General features: G+C 39.0%; 1 protein-coding gene across 4 annotated transcripts in view; it reads left to right on the forward strand.

Annotated features, from left to right (window-relative positions):
- Positions 1–22,346, forward strand: part of LOC134661232 (aquaporin AQPAe.a) — a 111,263-nt gene that overhangs the window by 81,822 nt on the left and 7,095 nt on the right. The gene's annotated exons all lie outside the window — the stretch shown is intronic.

Raw genomic sequence — 22,346 nt, forward strand, 5'->3', positions numbered from 1 at the left:
CGTAGCTGCGTAGTCGTACCACTTGTTGCGAAGTATCGGCGTAAGTTTATCGACCATCGATCGCAGTAGCTCCGGGTTGTAGAGGTACTGCGGCTTCTTTAGTATCTCGACAGTCGTGACAGTGTTCGCGACCCGGCTGGCGAATATGCACAGGTCACGTGGGCTGTCGGTGAGGCGCGGCAGTCCTTTGATCTTCTCCAGTTCATTGACGAGGAGAGCGTCCGGCCTTCCGTATCTTCTTTCTAGTGCTTTGATGACGTCATCGGGGTGCGGCTGGCTGATGAGGAGGGCGCTGACGGCCTCCCAGGCGACACCTTTGAGACTTCTTCTGATACGGGCGACGTTTTCACTCGCGGAGAAGCTGGGCGAGGACTCGTTATACGCGGCCTTAAATTGTAGCCACTCGGTGCACAGGCCACTGAAAGTCGGCAGGTCTGGTATGTACTTCTTGTAGGACTTGCTGGCTTGAATGGCTTCTGTGAGTGCGGCGGTTAGCGATGACACGTCCATCGCACGCTCGGCCTTATGTAGTTCCGGCTGCGCGCGTAATTTAGTGGCGCGCGCAGCGGGTTCGTGCGTGTCTTCTACGTGGGCGGGTTCTAATGCGGTCGCTTGTTCTGGTCGGGTATTGAACCAGTCAGCAATTCGTTGCGGAGCGAGGTCCTCTTCATCTTCTTCCGACTCTTCTCTCGACGATGCAAGGTCTATTCTTTCTTGCTGTATCTTCAATAGCTCCGCTTCGGCTCGAATGCGCTTCAACTCCAGCTCGGCTATCCTCTCTTTGGCCTCCAACCCCGCGAGGAGTCTCTTGCTGGAGGCCTTAGATCGGTGTGACCGAGCGGGTCTAGGTGGCTTCTGGGGCGGCGGCATCAGTGCAGCGGCGTGGCGCTCGACGACCGTGGCCGTAATGCTGGCCGCGGGCGTAGCTCTGATGCCCGACGTGTCGGCAGGACCCCCGGCGCTGCTTGCGTTGCCGGTGGTGTGGGCGTCGGCGTTGCTGGTGCGTGGCGTCTCTTCTGCGTCGGGGCGCGTCTTCTTTGTAGCGCCTGTGCCCGACGTGGTGCCTGTGCCCGACGTAGTGCCCGTGCCTGACGTGGTGCCGGTGCCCGACGTAGTGCCCGTGCCCGACGTCGTGCCTGTGCCCGACGTGGTGCCCGTGCCCGACGTAGTGCCGGTCTGGTCGGTGGTGCGCGTTTCCCCGGAGCTCGGAGTCTTGTCGGTGCCATCTGACGAATTTTCTTCTTCTTCTTTGCCGTGGTTGCTTCTTGTTACTACCATCTTGAAATTTTCTTGCTTCAGAGATCCGGCTTCGACGAGGACCAAACAATGTGAGTGTTAGGCCCTATTTTCTTAAATCGTAGCAGGTACGTAGGGGGGGGTGTGGACTGTATAGGCTTCTTGACATAGGCGGGATGAAGTAATGAAACAACGTAGCTGGAGTATCTTCAGATCAGAGGCAGGAGGGTCGAGGTCGGAGAGGGTTTCTTCTTTTCCTTTTAGTGTTTCCTGCTCAGCTGCTGGTTGCGTAATGACGCGGTGCGGGCGGCGCGCGCTTCTTTTATTGGCCTCTATTTTATGTGCCTCGCCCCCCGCACCGCGCATGCCGCGCCTGCGCAGTTCGTACCTGCGCAGTGAGTGCGCGCATGCGCCCTCTCTTTCTTTCGACCCTCTCACTCTCTTTCTTTATTTAAGTAAATTATCTTAAATCCTATATTACACTTGTTTTATTCTAATAAGACTCTACCTAACCTATTTATTTCTTATAAGATTCCTATTGGCAGAGTGAGCCTTTCCTTTGTGGCCCATTCTCTGCCCTATATTCGTATTACTGAGGTATTAAAAGACGGCGAGATCATATTTTTATTCTACAATTTAGGTACTTATGTTAACGTCTTAAAACTACTTATTTATTTCACTTATTCTAATTACAATTTTATACCGCGTCGTGTACAGATATCACATAAATAAATGTAGGCATTGGGGATTTTCGCATTAGATTCAGTGTTGTGAATAACGCTTATTTTTAGGCTTAAAGACTCGAGCCCACAAGACTCGTAAGTCTTCAAAACTCGACTATATTTGAGAATTGTATTTATATATTTTACGCGTATGGATGTAAGAAATCGTCTTTGCCGCCCTTGAGGCGTTAAGCCGTTTGAGGCGTTTAAGGGTTCGAGTCTTTAAGCCTCGAAATGAGCGTTATTCACAACACTAATTAGATTACTTCAGAGCAACGAACTAGAATTCAAATAGACATAATATTACAATGCGCTTAAGTACGACAAAGTCGACAAATGCCTAAACTACCTACGCCGGATCTAACTCTACACCTCTGATTGGGAAGAGGTAAAGTTAAATCCCTCCTAAATTGGAGTAGGGTATCCCAATATGGGCCCGGCAAGAAAATCTTATAATTAACATGCATTAAATTGAAAAATAATTCATGAAATAACATAGAGGTACTTTTTAACTCTACCATAAGTCTTCGTAAATATGTAACAGGTGTGTGGCGTAGCGTCGCCAAGTGGCCCGAGTGGCAGATTTATTTGCGCACGCGCATACTAGGTCCACATGCCGTTTGATACAGTTAGCTTACATTATACTACTTGAATGTATTAAGTAATTAATTAAGGCGACAAAATGAGAACGCCACGAGAAATCTATCGATAAAAGTTTCGGTTATAGGTACCTACTTATTTCTCTAAATAATATTTTTGTTTTAAATTGTTTACGTTTTTTTCATTTTATGTACAAAAATAACTTAAGTAGAAAACAATGGTTCAGACTTTTAAAGTTATTCTAGTTCGTTCTTTGTGATAATCTTATACCTTTTTTTATTTATCGAAATAAAACTTACAGGGTATTTACTTATACATATTTATATTCCGCCAAACTGCATGAGGACAGCTTTAAATGAGTATTTCGGGGATCTCGGAAACGGCTCTAACGATTTCGATGAAATTTGCTATATCGGGATTTTCGGAAGCGAAAAATCGATCTAGCTAGGTCTTATCCCTGAGAAAACGCGCATTTTTGAGTTTTTATATGTTTTCCGAGCAAATCTCGGTCCGCAAATATTTTATTATAAGACCTAAAACTTTGACATTAGCTAAACATCAACTGACAGTCCGGTCCATTTCTAACAAGTACTAGTATCGCGCTCGTAATAGTATCTTCACTCTCATGGCTCCTCTACACGATGGGCCAGCGCCGGCCACTCCAAGGGACACATTTATGCGTTAGAGGGAGCAACTGATATTGCTATCTCATTCTACCGCATGGCTGTGTCCCTTGGAGTGGTCGGCGGTGGCCCATCGTGTAGAAGACCCATCAAAAGTGAAGTTCAAAGGGTCACGTATACGAGACAGATCTTTACGTTACGTTATGTCCGCCAACGAATTACCATACACCTGCGAAGGCTGCAGTAAGGCGACATGCCGACTGCCAGCGACGTTCGTTTGCATACGCCGGGCTAATTAACAACTACGAACTGGTCGCAAATTAATTGATAACTAGGTACAGAATACATTACTACTGTAGGTATTTACAGAAAGTTCACTTCATGTAACAAAAAACCCTGTAAGGCAACAAATTTTGTTATATATCTGTAGATTGGGCAGTGCGCTTGTTCTGCATGTTGTCTTGTATTTGTCCCACAGAACCCGCAAGTATGTACAGTCGCCATCGGATACATCCGAGCGGCTAAGGCACTCACAAATATCTGAACACGCCTTTATTATCAGGGCGTTAGAGTGCGTGTTAAGATATTGTGAACAACTTGGCCGCTCCGAGAGAGTCGTACGTCTATACTTGCATATGCGCGGATATTGGCCGAAATACTGTCTGTCTTGGATGAAGGCAACGTCACAACATACCCGGTGGAATTCCTAAACACATTGAGTGCTTCAGGACCCCCAGCACACACATTAACCTTGACAGTTGGAGTTCCAATCATGCTTCTTCGGAATTTGTCGCCTCCAAAGTAATGCAACATGCAACGGAACCCTTTTTATGTTACTACCGTAGGGCTTGTAGTAATAATTAGTGAGTGACGCCTGATGACTCCCAATATAGTTTTTGTAGAAAGTATGTGTTTATGTTCCATCATCTTAAAATTCAATTTACTTTTATTTTTCATATTTTTGGTCCCGTTTCAAATGTAAGAAGGGAAAGGGACGGACATATCGACATGACGAAACTATACTGATTTCCGTTTTTGCCTACGGAACCCTAAAAAATGACCCATATTTGACTCAATTTTGAAGTTAAATGTTACAGTTATATGCAGCCGGTATGCACGTGTAACGGGAAACGTTATAACCAAAATGCAACTAACGTTAATATCGATTCAAATCTGGAGTCGTAAAATGTTTATGAGTTTTTTTATGAATTGATGGGATTGTCAAATGCATATGATGAGCCTGATTATCATTACAATCTTCTTAATGTTCCGATAATTCATCTAAATGCTCTCATCAGTTACAGAATTTGGTTAAAATTATCATTTCGTATAAACGTTACTTATTGACTTTTATAAATTCTACAGGCTTGTACTAATCTAAGTAATCTTGTACGGCATTCACAATTACTCTTTATATATTATTTACCTTAGTGTGTTTTTAAGAATTTCTTTCTAAATATACTTAAAGCTGTGACTTAAAGACAACAGTGGGCTTAGCACGGTAGCAGTTATCACGCAATATGGTATAAAATATGTGAATAAAACGTTAGTTACCGACGATTTTATCATGCATACTATGGTAGCAGACGATATATGGAGTTATCCACATTTGACAGCGGTAGATGACAGAAGACAATTTGCATAACATGGGGGTTGGATAATTTGACATATTATCCCATTTTGACAGTTCAACTTAGTTAATTTTATCTAAGTGCTTCTTAGGTGACGATAAGCCTTGTCGTGAAAGCAAAACTAGTGAATAAACCTATTACAAATACAAATTACAGGTAAATATCCGTTTTTCTATGATTATATTGAGAGTTATTAGTTACAATGTTCCGCTTTATATAATATAGTCAATATTTTGTTTGCAGGGAAGTCAAATTTTATTATTCCTACTCGCGGCTGCTGTTGAAGAAACAAAGCGTCGAAAAATCTCGTGCATAGCTTTAAGAAACGCTTGCAACCCGTTTGATATGCCAGACGAAGAGTTTCGGCATATTTACAGAGTGTAAGGAGTGTGCAGTGCATTTATGTGCCGAACTTAACGCAGAGTCTCAAAACGGTGATGGATTACCAAAACACCTTAAAGGTAAAGCTTAATAAAATTGTAGTGTTTCTTTAAAGTTAATATGTATTCCATGTAAGACAGGCGTCTCAATGACAATGCTACTAAACTCTTAAATACTATCTCATATTATAATTGTAAAAATTAGTATGTTAAGATATTCTGTTGCACAATCTTATACTTACTAACAGAGGTTACTTATTTAAGCCACTTTTTACCTCAACATTCATATCCTAACCTAAAGGGGAAAGTCTACTTACCTAGGTACAAATATTACATCTATGTTCTTATTTGTTTTAGGTTTTAACAGTATTAGCTGTAATACTGGTAGCTGATGGCAACTACCAACGCGGGACTAGTCAAGATGATGGCTTGTCCATTGGCCAGACTACTGTAAGTCAATACCTTTCTCGAGCAACTTGCACACAGAAGGTAAGTTCTCTTGAGCACTGAATTAAGTACTTACTAGACATAAAAAACTGTGACGTTCCACTAGGCGTGTCTTAGTAACTTTTTTGAATAAGTATGAGTGTGGCTGTATTGTGCAATGAGATAGGTAACTATTGTTTGATAGTTATGTTAAGTAGTTACTGGGTCTAGGATACATACTGTTATTCTTCATATTCAATTATTCATTATGTGAAAAAAACTGACAATCACAATATAAATTCCTGAAAATCTACCATGTGTAATTTTAAGTGAAATTGTATATTGTGAGATAAATAAATCATATCATATCATAATCTGGGAATGCATTTAAGGTTTAACTAAGGCATCCAGTTCTAGTTCTATTGTGCTGTATTGTTGACAAACATACTTAGTCATATTTTTATTCAAAAAAAATAATACAGGCCTATTGCTTGATGACTAGCGGAATGCGCAGCAAGCAGCAACCTCGAGTCTAGGACAAAACTTAACTTTCATATTTTTGGTGTGCATCAGTAAGCGTTCATATTGCTCTTCACGAGACTCCAATGGATAATACATATATATAAAAACTAGCGGATAATATATATAAAAACCAATGGATATTATTCCCCGAAATGGTCGTTCCCGTCGATTAGTTACTAGTAGCTATATTTTGGGTGCAAATAGCCTGCACTCATGTGAAAATATTTCATTCATAGCTGCCACATGAACCTGCTGTTACTTATTTCCTTATTTTTCTTCCAGAAAACTTCTCGTGGATACAGGGGGAAATTAAGGAAGGCGCTCCCCGAGGACTTCCTAAGCATCATGCACAAAACCGGCTGTTGTTAAGAGCCCATCAACCTGCACACTAGCGCCACTGCTAAGTAATCGTGATTATTTCAATTTAACGAAATATATTTAAAAAAGGGGGCTGCTACGCATTGTATCTTGTATTAAAGTACCTTTTGAATACTCGTACATCAAACTAGTTTCTATGTTGCTGGATTCGTCAATCTATGCGTCCAAGTTAAAACGGCCGTTTTTGTTTTGAGTTTATAGATTGACGAATTCAGCAACATAGAAACTAGTTTGATATATTCACAAGGTACTTTAATACAAGATACAGTACGTAGCGGCCCCCCTTTTTTAAATATCTTTCGTTAAATTGAAATAATCATGATTATTTAGCAGTGGCGCTAGTGTGCACGTTGATGGGCTCTTGAGAATGTGCGCGTGCGAGCCAGCTTAATAAATACTTATTTCGCCTATAACCAACTATGTTTTACTATCACACAAATACCTACCTCATCTATTTACCTATTTTTCTATGGTCAATCTTCATACAAAACAGCATTCCCCGCATGTAGGTGTCGCTTATTCTTATTTTTCATTTTAGCGTACAAAATCTGTCACTGTTACTACTTATAGCTTCTAAACGTATTTAATCCGACTTTCATATATATACACTATAGTATAATTAAAGCATTTTAAGCACGTTCTTATTTAAAGACGCATCTAGTTAGTCTGTGGCGGTCAAAAGGTTAAATAAGAATATTCCTAAATGCTCTATTATGCTATAAGTCTACCTACTTTAGTAACTATAACTACGGTCAGACAGAGTTTAATACTCTAATAATTAATGTTAAATTTTAAAAAACTATGTTAAATCCATTAACAACAATGTCAATATTCTCGCGGCGTTGGCACTGTTGTCAGTCTTCTATGTTTACTAGGTAAGTTAAGAGCCCGTCAACGTGCACACTAGCGCCACTGCTAAATAATCGTGATAATTTAAATTTAACGAAAGATTTTTTTAAAGGGGGCCGCTACGTATTGTATCTACATAGTATTAAAGTAACTTTTGAATACATCAAACTAGTTTTATGTTGCTGGATTCGCCGATCTATGAACTTAAAACAAAAACGGCCGTTTTAACTTTGGACGCATAGATTGAAGAATCCAGCAACATAAAAACTAGTTTGATGTATTCAAGAGGTACTTAAATGTGACGGAATCTATGAAAAGGGACCTTATTGTCGATGGCGCTTACGTCATTATTAAAGATGCTCCGATATAAATATAATGCCGCGCGATGTAAGCGCCATCGACAATAAGGTCCCTTTTCATAGATAATGCCCCAAATACAAAATACAGTACGTAGCGGCCCCCTTTTTTAAATACCTGACGTTAATTTGAAATAATCACGATTATTTAGCAGTGGCGCTAGTGTGCACGTTGATGGGCTCTTAACAATATCGGCTCTGTGCTGCTGTAGAGAATATTATAAATGGGTAAATAACACAACTATTGCCAAAAAGATAAACCAAGTTTATTTTCACATTAAATTATGGTATACAAACAAATCATTAATTGTCGTCCCCGGTGCGAAAGTGCCCATGATGCTAGCAACTTTTCAACGCTGGATTACTATGGGCAGCTTTTGCACCAGGAACGGCTCGGAGCGAGGGCCGTAATGTATAGGTATACATAGTAATGACCTGAAAAGGGAAAAAGTGTTTTGGTCTCAGACACACTCAGAGTACTCAGACAACGATATAACCGGAGAGTTAGCCACGGAACCCCTTTGTTGCCCATCCACTCACACACCCACCGCTGAACTGCTGCCATGCTGGATTAATTAATAATGATAGTATGGCCCACTAACTAGAGGGATTTCGTTGCTCTATAAATTGCATAAGTACCTATTTCCGTGGCTAGCTCTTAGACTAATATATATAATATACAAATACTTAAATACATAGAAAACATCCATGACTCGGGAACAAATATCTGTGCTCATCACACAAATTAATGCCCTTACCGGGATTCGAACCAGGACCGCGGCTTCACAGGCAGGGTGACTACCCATTAGACCAGACCGGTCGTCAAAACATATATATGTACTTACATAAGAGAATTTGGGACGTTAGCCGCGTACCCTGCCTCGTTTCCAGCCTTGGCCACCGGTGGACTTGATCACTTTATCTTTAGTGTATGACATATATTTCAATTTATAAGAACTGAAACAAACTACTAATGATGTCGCGGGGTAAACTATAAAAATACTAACGCGTTGGCCACATTGCGCGACTGGCTCCGGCTAAGGCAGGGAAGGCTAGATGGGAACGAAAGGTCCGATCGCTGTGTCTCGCTACAACCTATGGTTGTCGCCTTAGCCGAAGCCAGTCGAGCAATGTCATGGCCAAGCCGTAAGGCTAAAGGCTTCGTCACACAGGCGCGTTTTCCGGGCGGGGCGTTAGCGGGGCGCGCCGCTTTTACATATAAAACGCTCACGCCCCGCCCGGGAAACGCGCCTGTGTGACGGAAACTTAAGCGTATGCTGAGACGCAGGCGACGTAGGTCACGCAGCGCAGCACAGAGCGATTTTTGTAAAGTATAGAACGTCCTTTAGGTACGCACACTCCAGAGTAAGGACGTTCCATACTTTACAAAATCTGCTCTGTGCTGCGCTGCATGAACTGCGTCGCCTGCGTCTCATAATACGCTTAGCCTAGTGGCATTATTCATAAAAGTGTTACTGCCCTGAATTAGCTATGAATCGTTTGTCTTTATCTGTCATTTTGACTTAGATAAAGATAAGATAAAAGATAGTTTATTCAAGTAGGCATAATTACAATGCGCTTATGAACGTCAAATAAAGCTAGGTAGACCGGCTCCCTTATGTATTTGAAAGAAAGGGATAAAAAATTATTTAACTAAATCAGGTCCGTAAAGTTTTATGAATAAGGTGGTAAGTACATATCTTGTCAAATAAAAATGATATTTTTGATAAAAGTTTTTATTGCCGACTATAAAGGCCCCTGTACACAATGGGCCATCGCCGGCCAAACCAAGGGACGCAGCCATGCGGTAGAATGAGATAGCAATATCACTTGCTCCCTCTAACGCATAAATGCGTCCCCCAGAATGGCGCATTGTGTACTGGGGCCTTAACAGGCAATTAATACCTACTCATAAAAACAATTTCTAAGAAACCCAAACACAAATTAGGTTGCTTTATATATATCAAAGAGTTTCTTTGCCCACATCCTGCGTCCATCATCAGATATTCGGTGGTACCATAATATTGCGTTATCAGTTATCACCCAACTTAAATAATGTATATTAAGTTTTAGCTCAATCGAATAAAGAGACGTGGGGTCTAATTTATCTTGTAATATGTACTTGATACATACATTGCAACTTAAAGGTTTGTTAGAAAAAACCTTTTAAATACCACTGTAATAGTTTCACCTACATATGCTTAACAAATAAACACTTTTACTATTGACTTCGAAATGCATGGACGTGCCTGCTGAGAAGTGTGTTCCAGGCAGAAAGTCAGAACTTTTTTTTGGCGCACTCTCTCGTTCTATAGCTAAATATTATGACTATCCCTTTTCTAAATAAGTCATTAAATAATTGAGGCTGCAGATTTTAGTTAATTTCTATCGTGTCCTCGATAACTTGAGTGTCCTCCAATATGTTATGACTGAAACAGAAACAAATAGATTAGATGAGGTCATGATTCTATAGTGGCGCAGGCTAGTACAGAGGTTCATTTGCAAATTATAAGAAATTAATGTCATTTTTAGAAAGCTGTCGTTTTTAAGTCAGGGGGATTTTATAGTTTCATTGGTCCGATTTCGTTTCGACTGAAAATAAATTAAATTTTGTTCCAGTAACTATTAATCCGTTATTTAAAGCATTTTTGTTTTTATTATTTTATTAAAGAGTACCTATTATGTATTAAAGTGTAGTCTATGCCACCTGCGGCATAAAAACATACCAATGAACATCTTATTCAACAATATTTGTCTCAGTAGTTAAGCTTTTATGCTAGGGTAATACACGACACAAACATACCCACACACATACATACATACCTACATACATAGGCTGCTAAAATCATAATTCTTCCCATTGTCACGTATACAATCAAACCACTTAGGGTATTGCAAATGAAAACATTTAAAATAAGAGTACCTACTTAAATCTTTCAATTAAACTGCTGGCAATACACACTAGGCTATGCCTGCGCAGTTTAGCATGTACACTGTACAGTTCAACTGCACAGGTAAAGCCGGTTTGGAAACTGCAGTCGAATGCCTTTTTACCTGTGCAGTTAGACTGTACATAAAAATTAAATATTAATAATATTTTATCCTTATGTCTTAGATTCATGGCACAAAGTGTGGTGGTGTTTTTCTTTTGTCAATACACTTGAATTCTTACATACAAAACCAGCTTCTACAATATTCAGACAGGGTAAAAAAACAATTTTGAAAGTGAGGTCTACGGGTTCCAAAGTTTTTAATTGTTGTTACAATCATTATGACCTTTTTCTGCAGTGTGAAAAAAATGTCAATTGGTAGTTTAGTAGTGTATCTTTCAATGTTGTTAACTCTAGTTTACCAAAAACAAGTATAACAAACTAGAACTTTCTAGTTAGGTAATTAATCTACAGTTGGATCAACTTTTACAACATCCATTGTTGCCATGACAACTTCATGCAATTATAGTAGTCATAGAACAGTTTTTAACAAACTTTTGTCACTTAGTAGAACATAGTCATAGTAGAAGATCAGTGTCAATAGTTTTAAATGGCACAATAAACTCTTCATGATTTTAGTTTAAGAAAGGTGTACTTACATCTCCAATCCTTGATTCTTCTGGATCCATTTTAGACAAGCCAGTTCTCCCGGTAATTGGTTGAGTTACCGCTCACTGCTAGCGGAGCCTGGGTTGCTGCCACATTGATTTTTCTAACTTTGCAGCTCAATTAACGACAAGTCTGACAATAAAAATAGAATTTATAGATAATTGACACATTTAACAGCTAAATTGTATTCAGTGATGACTTGATGACCCTACCTGCAACGGTAGTTAGAAACTGGATTTGGGCTAATATCAACAAGATAAACAACAAACATTAACACATTAACTGCCAGCGACTCACTAGGGGAGTTCACTGTTCGTAGGCGCTTTTTGCTACATACGGTTTTTCCCGTGTTATCGGCTACACTCGAAGCGCGTAGCTCGCGCTGGCACTGAATGTTTTAAGTAATGCTAAGTTATGGATGTTTCTTGTGTCCATACTACAAACTTTGCTTAGTTTGAGATGAGGTTGATCTGTATTAATTATTAGCATAGTACTTACCGACTTCCATGCCTGCTGCCACTGATGCCACTGATCTGTACGGATCGTGCTCTCATAGAACTTGTATGCAGCACTGCACTTATCTCTGGCTTCCGAGAGGCTCATGGTCCTCCCTGTACTCCCTGTAAGCGAACAGGGGATGCTGAGTTATATATTTTGCTAGCATTTTCTTCTGCGTCAAAGAATCGACTGAAAAACATATTCATGACAAAATCATTTATGATCAAACGAATTATAACTTTTTCTGTAAATAAATTATTGGTTTTTAGAGAAACTTACATTATGCGTGGCATTTTCTTTAGATTTCACAGCAAATCAGTATTTTTCTTCAACTTGGTTTGTATTCTGATATTTTCACTGATCACGCGCGTACGCGATGCTTGTCAATGTCAAATTATTGTCAATTGACTCAATTGTCAAACACGATTATCCGTGCATGTTATAATGTAGGTCAATTTGTATAAAGCTGTCACTCATTTAAACACTTTTCAATTTGGAAGTGTAGTAATAAAATTGACTATTCATGTTCAAACTATGTCCGACACACGTCCGACATATGAATAAGGGCAGCCATTGAATAGATTTTTCATAAGCTCTACGCATAGACAGTCGTGGTCACTATCGTATGATAGTCGATAACTTTATTCAATATCGACGTGGTAGGCTTATCGTAGCTCGGGGCCATGCTCAGCGATATGACAAATTTACCAATAACGTTAGAAGACAACGTATCATACCACGTGCAATATGATACGCCCGTGCTAAGCCCGCAGTTCGCACAAGTATCTGTCATAATAAATTGATGTGATTTGTAAAATAAAACAGAAATAACATTATAAACTATTCCGTAAATACAAAAAAAAAGTATGACATTTTGAAAGTAGGCAAGCTTAGAACCTTTTCTTTGGCGCAGGTACCTTATTTTAGACCATATAAGTGAATAGTATCAAATGTGCAAGCGCAATGCCTTTAGATAAGTGTCTCGAACGCGATTGGCCGGTTTAATCAGGTCGCACATGTGAGTGCGATATACCGCGGCCCACCTGTGCACGCACTACTTCATTAAGAATATTTTATAACCTACAGGGTGCCTATATTTATTGATTTTCCCACAGAACATATTAAAGAGGTTAGAATGGCTATCGCGCGCAGTTAGTATCGGAACCGGTTTCGCCGCTCGTTCCTCTCCACATTTACTAACACTCGCGCAACGGTAGTAAAAACTAGCTAGCGCCTTGTGTGCGTGGTGAATGGATACGCCTCCTTTAGACAGATTTGATGTCTGGCTTCTTAATCTGAACGTTATTGTGGCGCAAAAGGCATGTTTACTTCGGTTTTCGGTCAGCGCGGGCGAGTAGCATGCGAGCGTTTGCTCAAAACCGGCGGCGACACGTACCCTGCTCGCATCGCCATTCTACTTGTTCTGTGGATTTTCCTATTTCATTTTTTTCTACCTTACTGTGTTAGACCCGTCTAATATCACTAAGTGCCACTTGCACCATCGCACTAACCCGGGGTTAACCGGTAAACTTGGAGTTACCATTGGGTAGGTACCAGTATGACACTGGGTTAACGGTTTAACCGCTTAACCTCGGGTTAGTGGGATGGTTCAAATGGCCCTTAGGGTCACTTACGCGTCCCAGGGTTGGCCAACTAAAGGTTTATCGTTGTTTTAATCAAGTTTTTTTCTATCATCTGGTATTTCTAAATACGTATCTTAATTATGATTGCATTTATTTTCATAAAAAAAAACATTCAGAGTTATAAAAAATATATATGTATAATGCAATTAATTGCAATATAGGCTGTAGCGCCACGTGCGCACGTGGACAGTTTGGCGGCGTAGGCCGACAATGTTCATAAGACAATGAATTGCCGGCGCGCCTTGTACGCTTGTTAAGCATGCGAAACATGTTGTTTTGCAGCCTATTACGAAACGTTCAAAAACATTTATAAAAATATACAAAAAAACAATAGCAAAAATACCTTTTACCTGTGTGAAATACTTATTCTAATTAATGAAACTCCTGATTAATGTAGAAATTATACAGCATGTTCACACCCGGTAGTCAAGTTGTATTACAGCTTAATCATTTGATTAGCGGCCACGAGCGGCCACACCCGAGACCATTAGGCGTGTTGTCTCATCAGCAGACAATAGAATGCCAGGCGCAATTAGACGGCGTAATTAACACAAGCGACACGGTGGATGCCAGCCGGAAAGGGCATGGAAATAAATTGTTTGATAGTGATTTAATTAGGTAACCACTTGGACCCCATAGATGTAGAGTGCACGCACTTTGATATTGGGCTGAGGGGCTACCGCGAAAACCGAATTACGCAAATTACGGGGATCTTTCTCTTTTACTCCAATGAAGGCGTAATTAGAGTGACAGAGAAAAATGCCCGCAATTTGCGAAATTCGGTTTTCGCGGTAGCCCCTCTGTAGTCGCGGTCGCGCGCATCTATTCTGTTTTACGTATTTGGCAGTCAAAGGGTTAAGGGGAGAAAAAGTATAAACGTATTTTTATTTTAAATAGTTTATATTTACCCGACACGAAACAAATGGTGACTTATTTCTAGGTTTGATTTTATAATTTTTTTAAAACGATTTCAATTTCAATTTTTTTATCATGACTACATACTACAAAAAAATATTGAATACGAGGTAAATTTCCAGTTTGTAATAGTAGTAAGCCCAATTTATTTATATTTAATCATTTATGTGTTAATTATTTACACGGCATATGAGTACAACATATTTTTTGGTTTGGTTATATAATAATACTAACATATAAATAATAACATCGTTTTTGTGTTGTAAAATTCATTAAAATCATTACATTTTAAATACATACGTTTAAAATTAAACAAAATATAAATAATTATAAAGGAAATCCTGTGCCTTCTTACATTGAAACGTCGTGATAAATAGACATCCATATATAACTTTATTATCAAAAACATTTAATAACACTAATTAAAGATGTTGTAACATTAAAAATAAATGGTCATCTCATTAAAAGGCTGTAAACACAGATTAAATAACCGGCAGAGTCGGTTCGTGAATGAAATAGTACATGAAATAGATTGATACGTCCGGGGGAGAAGGTATCTCCATGTGCATGTGTGATACCGTTGCGCTGGGCGCGAGGCATAAGAGACTAGCGGACAGAAAAACGAAAAACTAAATTATTATACATTAAAATAAATATCGTGAATTTCACGTCCGGTGGAGAAGGTATTTCCATGTGCATACGTGCGATACGGTTGCGCAGAGCGTAGGTCACAGGAGACTAGCGGGCGAAATATCATTTGATATTTAACAGTCGCTCTTCGGTGAAGGAAAACATCGTGAGGAAACCGGACTAATCCCAATACGGGCCTAGTTTACCCTCTGGGTTGGAAGGTCAGATGGGAGTCGCTTTCGTAAAACTAGTGCCCACGCCAATTACTGGGATTAGTTGCCAAGCGGACCTCAGGCTCCCATGAGCCGTGGCAAAATGCCGGTACAACGCGAGGAAGATGATGATGTGCGATACAGTTGAGCTGGGCGCAAGGCATGAGAAACTAGCGGAAAGATAATTATCTTACATTAAAATACCTACATTCAATTGAATTTAACGCTTAAAATATTTAACATTCCTTTCTATTCATTGGATTTCGAACCGTAGTTCTTATTGTTGCGATGCGTTTTTGTTTTAGGTATGATGGCAAGTAGGTTGCTGCTATGGACTTAAGGGTTAGCAGAAGTAAATGAAAGAAATACTTAATTTTATTACATTCAAATGTGATAAATGGATTGTTCGTAGGTACATAAAATAGATTGATACGTCCGGTGGAGAATTTCCATATGCATGTGTGATACGGTTGCGCAGAGCTTAGGTCACAAGAGACTAGCGGGCAGAAAAACTAAATTCCTACATGGGCTATATGTATGTGTAATTCCGCTATCGCCGTCGAAATAGTGACGGTGAGAGCCATATGTAAAACTACCTGCAATATACGAGAAATAAATAAATATTTTGGGGACAATCACACACACATCGACGTAGCCCCAAACTAAGCAAAGCTTGTAATATGGCTACTAGGCGACGATATACATACTTGCATAGATCAATACATACTTAGATATAGATACATAGGAAACAGCCATTACAAATATCCGTGCTCATCACACAAATAAATGTCCTTACCGGGATTCGAACCCAGGACCATCGGCTTAACAGGCAGGGCCACTACCGACTAGGCCAGACGGGTTATCCATATGGCCAATAACAATATGATTTTTTGTGGCTTTCCATTATAGTATCCAAGTAATTCTTGTTTGTCCCCATCCCACGATTGATTCGTTTACTTATTTTATTTATATAAAACACCTATTCCCATCTATACCCGACGGGGACAGATGGGAATACACCGAGAAAACTTATTTTTAGTCTGATGACGTAGATTACGCCTTCATCGGCCGATCGACGAAGCAAGACCATTCTACGCTACGCGACGCTTTGCACAGCGGATACAATCCTCTTCCGCTGCCGCTCATGACTCACATGGTTCCGTTAGGGATTGTAGGCGCCCTTGATCGCGACTGAGCCATTAGTATTACGTGAATTATACGCGCGGTTCGACGAACCGGGTGCGAGGTGTGTCGAGAAATGCCACGGTGACCGTGCGCCGTGTGTGCCGTGCTGTCACTCTGCGGGCCTAGCATATTATTGGCGCGACAGTATCTCGCCGCGAGATAGACTACCCGTCTTTTTCTAACTGTATTAATTAAAGAGGGACAGGTAGTCTATCTCGCGGCGACGTACTGTCGCACCAATAATGTGCTAGCTCGGCTGGGCGCCTTTTTAACTCGTGATTTACCATATGGCTTTATTGTACTAACCCCTAATGGGAGGGATGATGAATAGGGAGTGATGTGTATTGAGAAATACCATGGTGACCATGCGCCGTGTGTGCTGTCACTCTGGGGCCTGTTTGACTCGTGACCACCATATGACTTTACTGAAAATGTATGAGGAAAGTAGACATGTTCGTACCTTGAACAGGCCCCAGCCGGCCTAGACAAAGTGACAATCGCTATCGCTTCGACAACGAAACGCTGTGTGTCTCTCTATCACTCTTCCATATTAGTGCGACAGTGACAGTTGCGTTTCGATCGCTACGGAGCGTAAGCGATTAGCATGTTGGCTACGCGGCCTGGTGAGTTTTGCTGGGCGAGCCGAGAGCGGCGAATAAGAGTCGGAAGCATATATTTCACTCGTGATCACTATTATTGACCGAAGCGTCAGCGAAGATCTCCGTTTCAGCTATTAATACTATAGTGCATAAATCTGTTTGTAAAGCATATAAAATCATTCTTATCTCATTCATTCCTACAATTTCGAAATACCCGTAGGTACTTTAGTAGGTACATATGTATGTATTGATAATATGTGCACGTTCACTTATGCGTCAATTGCGTTAAACTAACCTAGTTTATTGACTTTATAGTATTTGATTGGTACATAAGTGCATTTTACCGCAGCTTTTATTTTTTGTCTGAAGTATTGTCCTTGTTAGATTAGAACGCCAAAGTTTAACTGTAGGTATAAGGCTAGCATGAGTTTGAACTTTATTTCAAAGTGAAAGGGTTCCATTTTGTTTAATTTCTAAAGCCCTTTCCGTTTGTATTTGTAGCATTTAATCTGCACATACTGAGATATAAATAAGTAGTGTAGTGTACAGATCTTATTTATTGTCAACGCGTATAGGTCTAGTGTGAAAGGGCTCTCAGTCCAGGAGTTCACAACCCTTTTTGCTTTCTTGCGAGAAAATTTTTTTTGTGATATCTGATCATAAAACAATGTTTTTTTTTAAGTCAGTCTGATTCTGAGATAATCATATACTTATTTTTTCTAATGTACCTACTACAGCAAATATGACTTTAATGGCATCTAATGGATTTCCCTCTTCCGTGTATCGGACATAAATAACGAATAACCATCAGGAAACGGCCCTTAAATTAGTGATGTGATAGCTGAGGTAACCGTTATTAAATATATGTTTATGAGGCATATAACGCTGAGAGCACCGGCGTTTATCGATACATACGCGATGCTGTCATAGTACTTTTATGTCCGATTCACACTCTGCGCATAGAAGATATTTTTAGTATCAATAACTTTCAAATTATTTACGTTAATCGCAAAAGCAGCTGCTTTAGATTCGAATAAGATCTTGCACATAGCTATGTGCAAGATCTTATTTTGTAAATGAGCCCTAATTAAGTACCTTTGTCGCCTTGATTTTCACCACAGTTTCAATATAGGACTTAGACGTTATTTGGTAGAAAATCATTAATTTTTTTCAAGCTAACCAAATGCGCGTTGTGTCACTCTTATACTAAGAAATACTGGAAATATCGGAGTAAGGTATTGGGATTCCTGCGGATGTTTTTATTATCAATATATCTTCGTAGTGTGATTCGTACTTAACACACACGATACTTATTTCCAGTTTTCGCCCGCGGGTCATGCGGTGACCCCCACCGTTCCGCCAAGGCCCACCGCTCTGATTCATAACTATTATAAAACCAACATATTTAATATTAATTGCTAATTTATACTCCAAATGTTGTCAATGCCACGGCCGCAGTACTCTGTTAATCACTGGTGACCCATAAAATTGGTTTGAATATATTGTGTAGGTCGTATTACTGTATCGTGGGAACTTTAGATTTTTAGTCATCACAACTCGCGCAATTTTACTAATTCCGATTAGATATTACCAAAAAAGGAATGGCCGGCCTTAGGTAGAATCGTAGATCTTGCTATCATTAGTATGAGTATTATTACAGTAACGTCTATGATGCATTTGTAATGTTTTATGGTGTTGGATGATGACTAAAGTATAAGTTAAGTCTAAAGAAATGCTAAAGGACAATCATGTATACAGGGTGCCCAGTAAATGCACTTATAGGTCTAGTAAAAGTTTTGTGGTTTTCGAGATAATCGAACTTTTCTGTCTTTTTTAATAGCTTAAAATTTAGAAAAGTGCGATTATCTCGAAAACCACGAAACTTTTATTAGACCTATAAGTGCATTTTCTGGACCATCCTAAGGTGCCCTGTCGGTGGTTAGAAGGTTATCCATACCCTACAGACTTGTGTATACATAGGGCACCCTGTATACACAAGTCGACGTAGTCCCAGTAATCTCAATAAGGCTTGTACAGTAGAGTCCGATTAGTACGACTTCGCATATAACAACCAACCGCTTATAGCGACGTAAGTATAGGCACTTGTTTGGTTTTAGTATGAGCTACTATGAAAGTACAACCGTTTATTACGACTCCGCTTATAACGACCGATCGCTTTTAACGACGGAAATTGACTCAAAATCCGTCCCTCAAGTCCGGTTACAACGACGAGCGACGTAGTTTTTACAAATAAATAGGTAGTTGGTAAGAAGCTTACTCCGTCCCGCGCACCTAACTCCCCTCCCCCTTTTGCGTATACGCAGCAAGATGAAATAGCCATGTGACTTTTCGTAATCTTTTCTAGCCGGAAATTTTTTTTTAGTTCCATACAAGCTTTTGATCCTCAATAGGAATGGGATCGATTGGCATCAAAAAAAAGATTGTCAAAAATTACCTTTTTCTCGCACCCTGTATGTTTTTTCCAAAATCTGTAAAAGCCAATCTTCATTAATTTGAAATCGAGGGAAGGTTTTCTAAGACCGTTTTCTCGTCGCAGCACGGGATCTGGTAGCTGCCCTCACTGACCCAAAAAGAAAATCCACCCTGTATACAAACTAACAGGGCAAGTTAAATAAAATTTTGTAAAAACGATATTAATTTATCCGAAGTCCGAGAAGACCTCCTGACATAGTTCGTACGAGTAACTACATTATACTTCTGTATTGTTTAAACATGAAATTACGCCATGGCAAGCATCATTATGTAAATTATCCCATCATAGGAGGTATGCAGTTTTACAGCTCCTATAATGGGATTGGGCAAAATACCACTATTTTTTATACATCTCTAGAGTCACAACATAATGTGTTGTATACCTTATCTCATGGTAAATGCAATTAACAAAACACATTCTAGTTTACACCAAGTAATAATTAATTACAATTTAATATATGAACTCACCTCTCTTAGCGAAGTTGTTAAGAATTCTTACTGGTTATTTTTTCCAGTGACACGACAACTTTTGGGTTGGCGCCAATTTCTTAAAAATTAACCGAAATTAATAAAAAGTCAAACTTAAACAGCTCTATGACTCTTATTTATGGTAAAATATTGCCAGTGTTTATAAACTACTTTTACATACTTATTTTAGAGGATTTGTGGTTTTATGTCCCATTACCGGTTCCACGTCCATTATAGGGTCCATTACGTTATATCACATTTTATTGTACATTAAATGTGTCGTTTAATAGTAGTTTATGCAACAGTGATATAATAAGGGTTCTTAAAATTCAAGGGTCGAAGTTACAAAACGAGACGTAGTCGAGTTTTGTAAAAAAAGACCCGAGAATTTTAAGAACCAATTATGAGCTGTTGCATACATTACTTTTTCTATGACAGCTGCAGCAAAAAAAAAAAAAAAAAAAAAAAAAAAAAAAAAAAAAAAAAAAAAAAAAAAAAAAAAAAAAAAAAAAAAAAAAGAGTTATTATTAAAAAAAAGAGTTATTTTTAAAAAAAAGAGTTATTATTAAAAAAAAAAGAGTTATTATAAAAAAAAAGAGTTATTATTTAAAAAAAATTGAGTTATTATTTAAAAAAAAAAAGAGTTATTATTGTAAATGAAAACATACCTCTTTCAATCAAGATGATCGGAACTTGTATCTTTAAAAAAAAATAAAGCAGTTGTATTATACTCATAAGATGACTGCTAGCAGTCATCTTATGAGCCTATAGACAAAGCATTCAAATGACATTGCTTTAGATATCACTGTCAGTCATTTAATTGACACATTTAAGTGCTGGAGTAGAAAAACTGTTTTAGATTAACCAATTTACTACCCAATCATTCTATAACCATACCAATCGTGTACTAAATTTCATATGAATACACGCCACAAATATCTGTACCTACCTACATAAATCATATTGATCGCTTTGACTTTCATAGGGTTAATCGTCGGGGGTTCAATCTCGCCTGACTTTAGGAGTGCTTGTGGTTTTTAGCGTTTTGTAATGTTGCTGATTCGCTCCGGTCTCACCAGGCACTAGTGCACGTGGTATTACGGGCAAGTGGTACGAGTATATCTCCCGTCTGAAAAATACCTTTCGGTGTGAGAAAATATCGTGAGAAAACTTGCACATGATTATTTGTTTTGTTTAGTCTAAACCTGCTTCCGGCACGACATAAAAGTTTCGAAAAATCTGTCAGAATAAACGATCTAACGCAGAAGTTCCTAAATAAAACCCGCATCTCTTAGGTGATCGTAGCAAAATAGTAAGAAATCATAAGTTCAGCTACTTTTGTAATTACAATTATGCCAACAAGAGATTTAATTGAGATTTATAATATTTAAAGCTTAACATCGTGTAAATTGATAAAATCTGCAGTAACCCATAAATTGCACGGTGAGGTGATGTGAGAGGATTCAACTAAATGTGGTCCATAAGGACGAGACTTGCTTGTATCTTTATACGAATAACCTGTCAAAGCGTCCTTATGGCATGCGACAAAGTGGGGCTTTTTGCTTGGAAACGACACAAATAACTTTACGTTACTGATCAATCGAAGGTCTACATAGAACGTACTAATTATGTCGCAGTGTTCAGTAGCATATGTTTGTGGTTAAGTTAACACAGGGTTAATCCGTAAAGGGCACCCAAGTAGCACAAGCAAGCTGATTAAGGGCTGACTCTTCAATCTATCACAATTTGCTGTACCTACTTAACAATTTGAAATGTTGATAAACTAAGAAATAATTTAGCAATAAAACTAAACCTAAACTAACCCAAGTATAAAAACTATTCGAACAACCCAACCAGAGTGAATTAACGTAGTACCATTACCATGTTGTGATAGAAATGTCAAAACGTTATAGGATAGGGTTAACGGATACTGCGATTGCACGATTTTGTACGGCAACTGTATTTGCCATGTCTTCGGTGTTTTATACTACTTGTATGAGCTTTTAATGACCATGGAGCTGGTTGTGGTTACGAAAGGTATCTACTACTTTAACTAATTAAGGTGCATTGAGATAATTTCGAAAACGGGGTAATTTTGAAAAAGAAAGCTTTCGAAGTTATCCCAATGCATCTCACACTGCGAATGATGTCGAAATGAAATCCAAATGAGATGAAATAAAGATCATGGTCGAATGCAGCGTATAGCTTTTACTGCCATTTATATTTATTTTAGTAATCACGAGAAACTACGGCATATGAAAATGCTTGTATGCGAAAGTTATTTTGAATCCTTACCTGCGAAAAACATTATTTGTTACTACATTTTCTGTTACCGGAAACGTGTGATATTAAAAATATACTTACCTGTTTATTTGTGTTGT

Source organism: Cydia amplana, chromosome Z, assembly GCF_948474715.1.
Source record: "Cydia amplana chromosome Z, ilCydAmpl1.1, whole genome shotgun sequence".
Taxonomy (NCBI): domain Eukaryota; kingdom Metazoa; phylum Arthropoda; class Insecta; order Lepidoptera; family Tortricidae; genus Cydia; species Cydia amplana.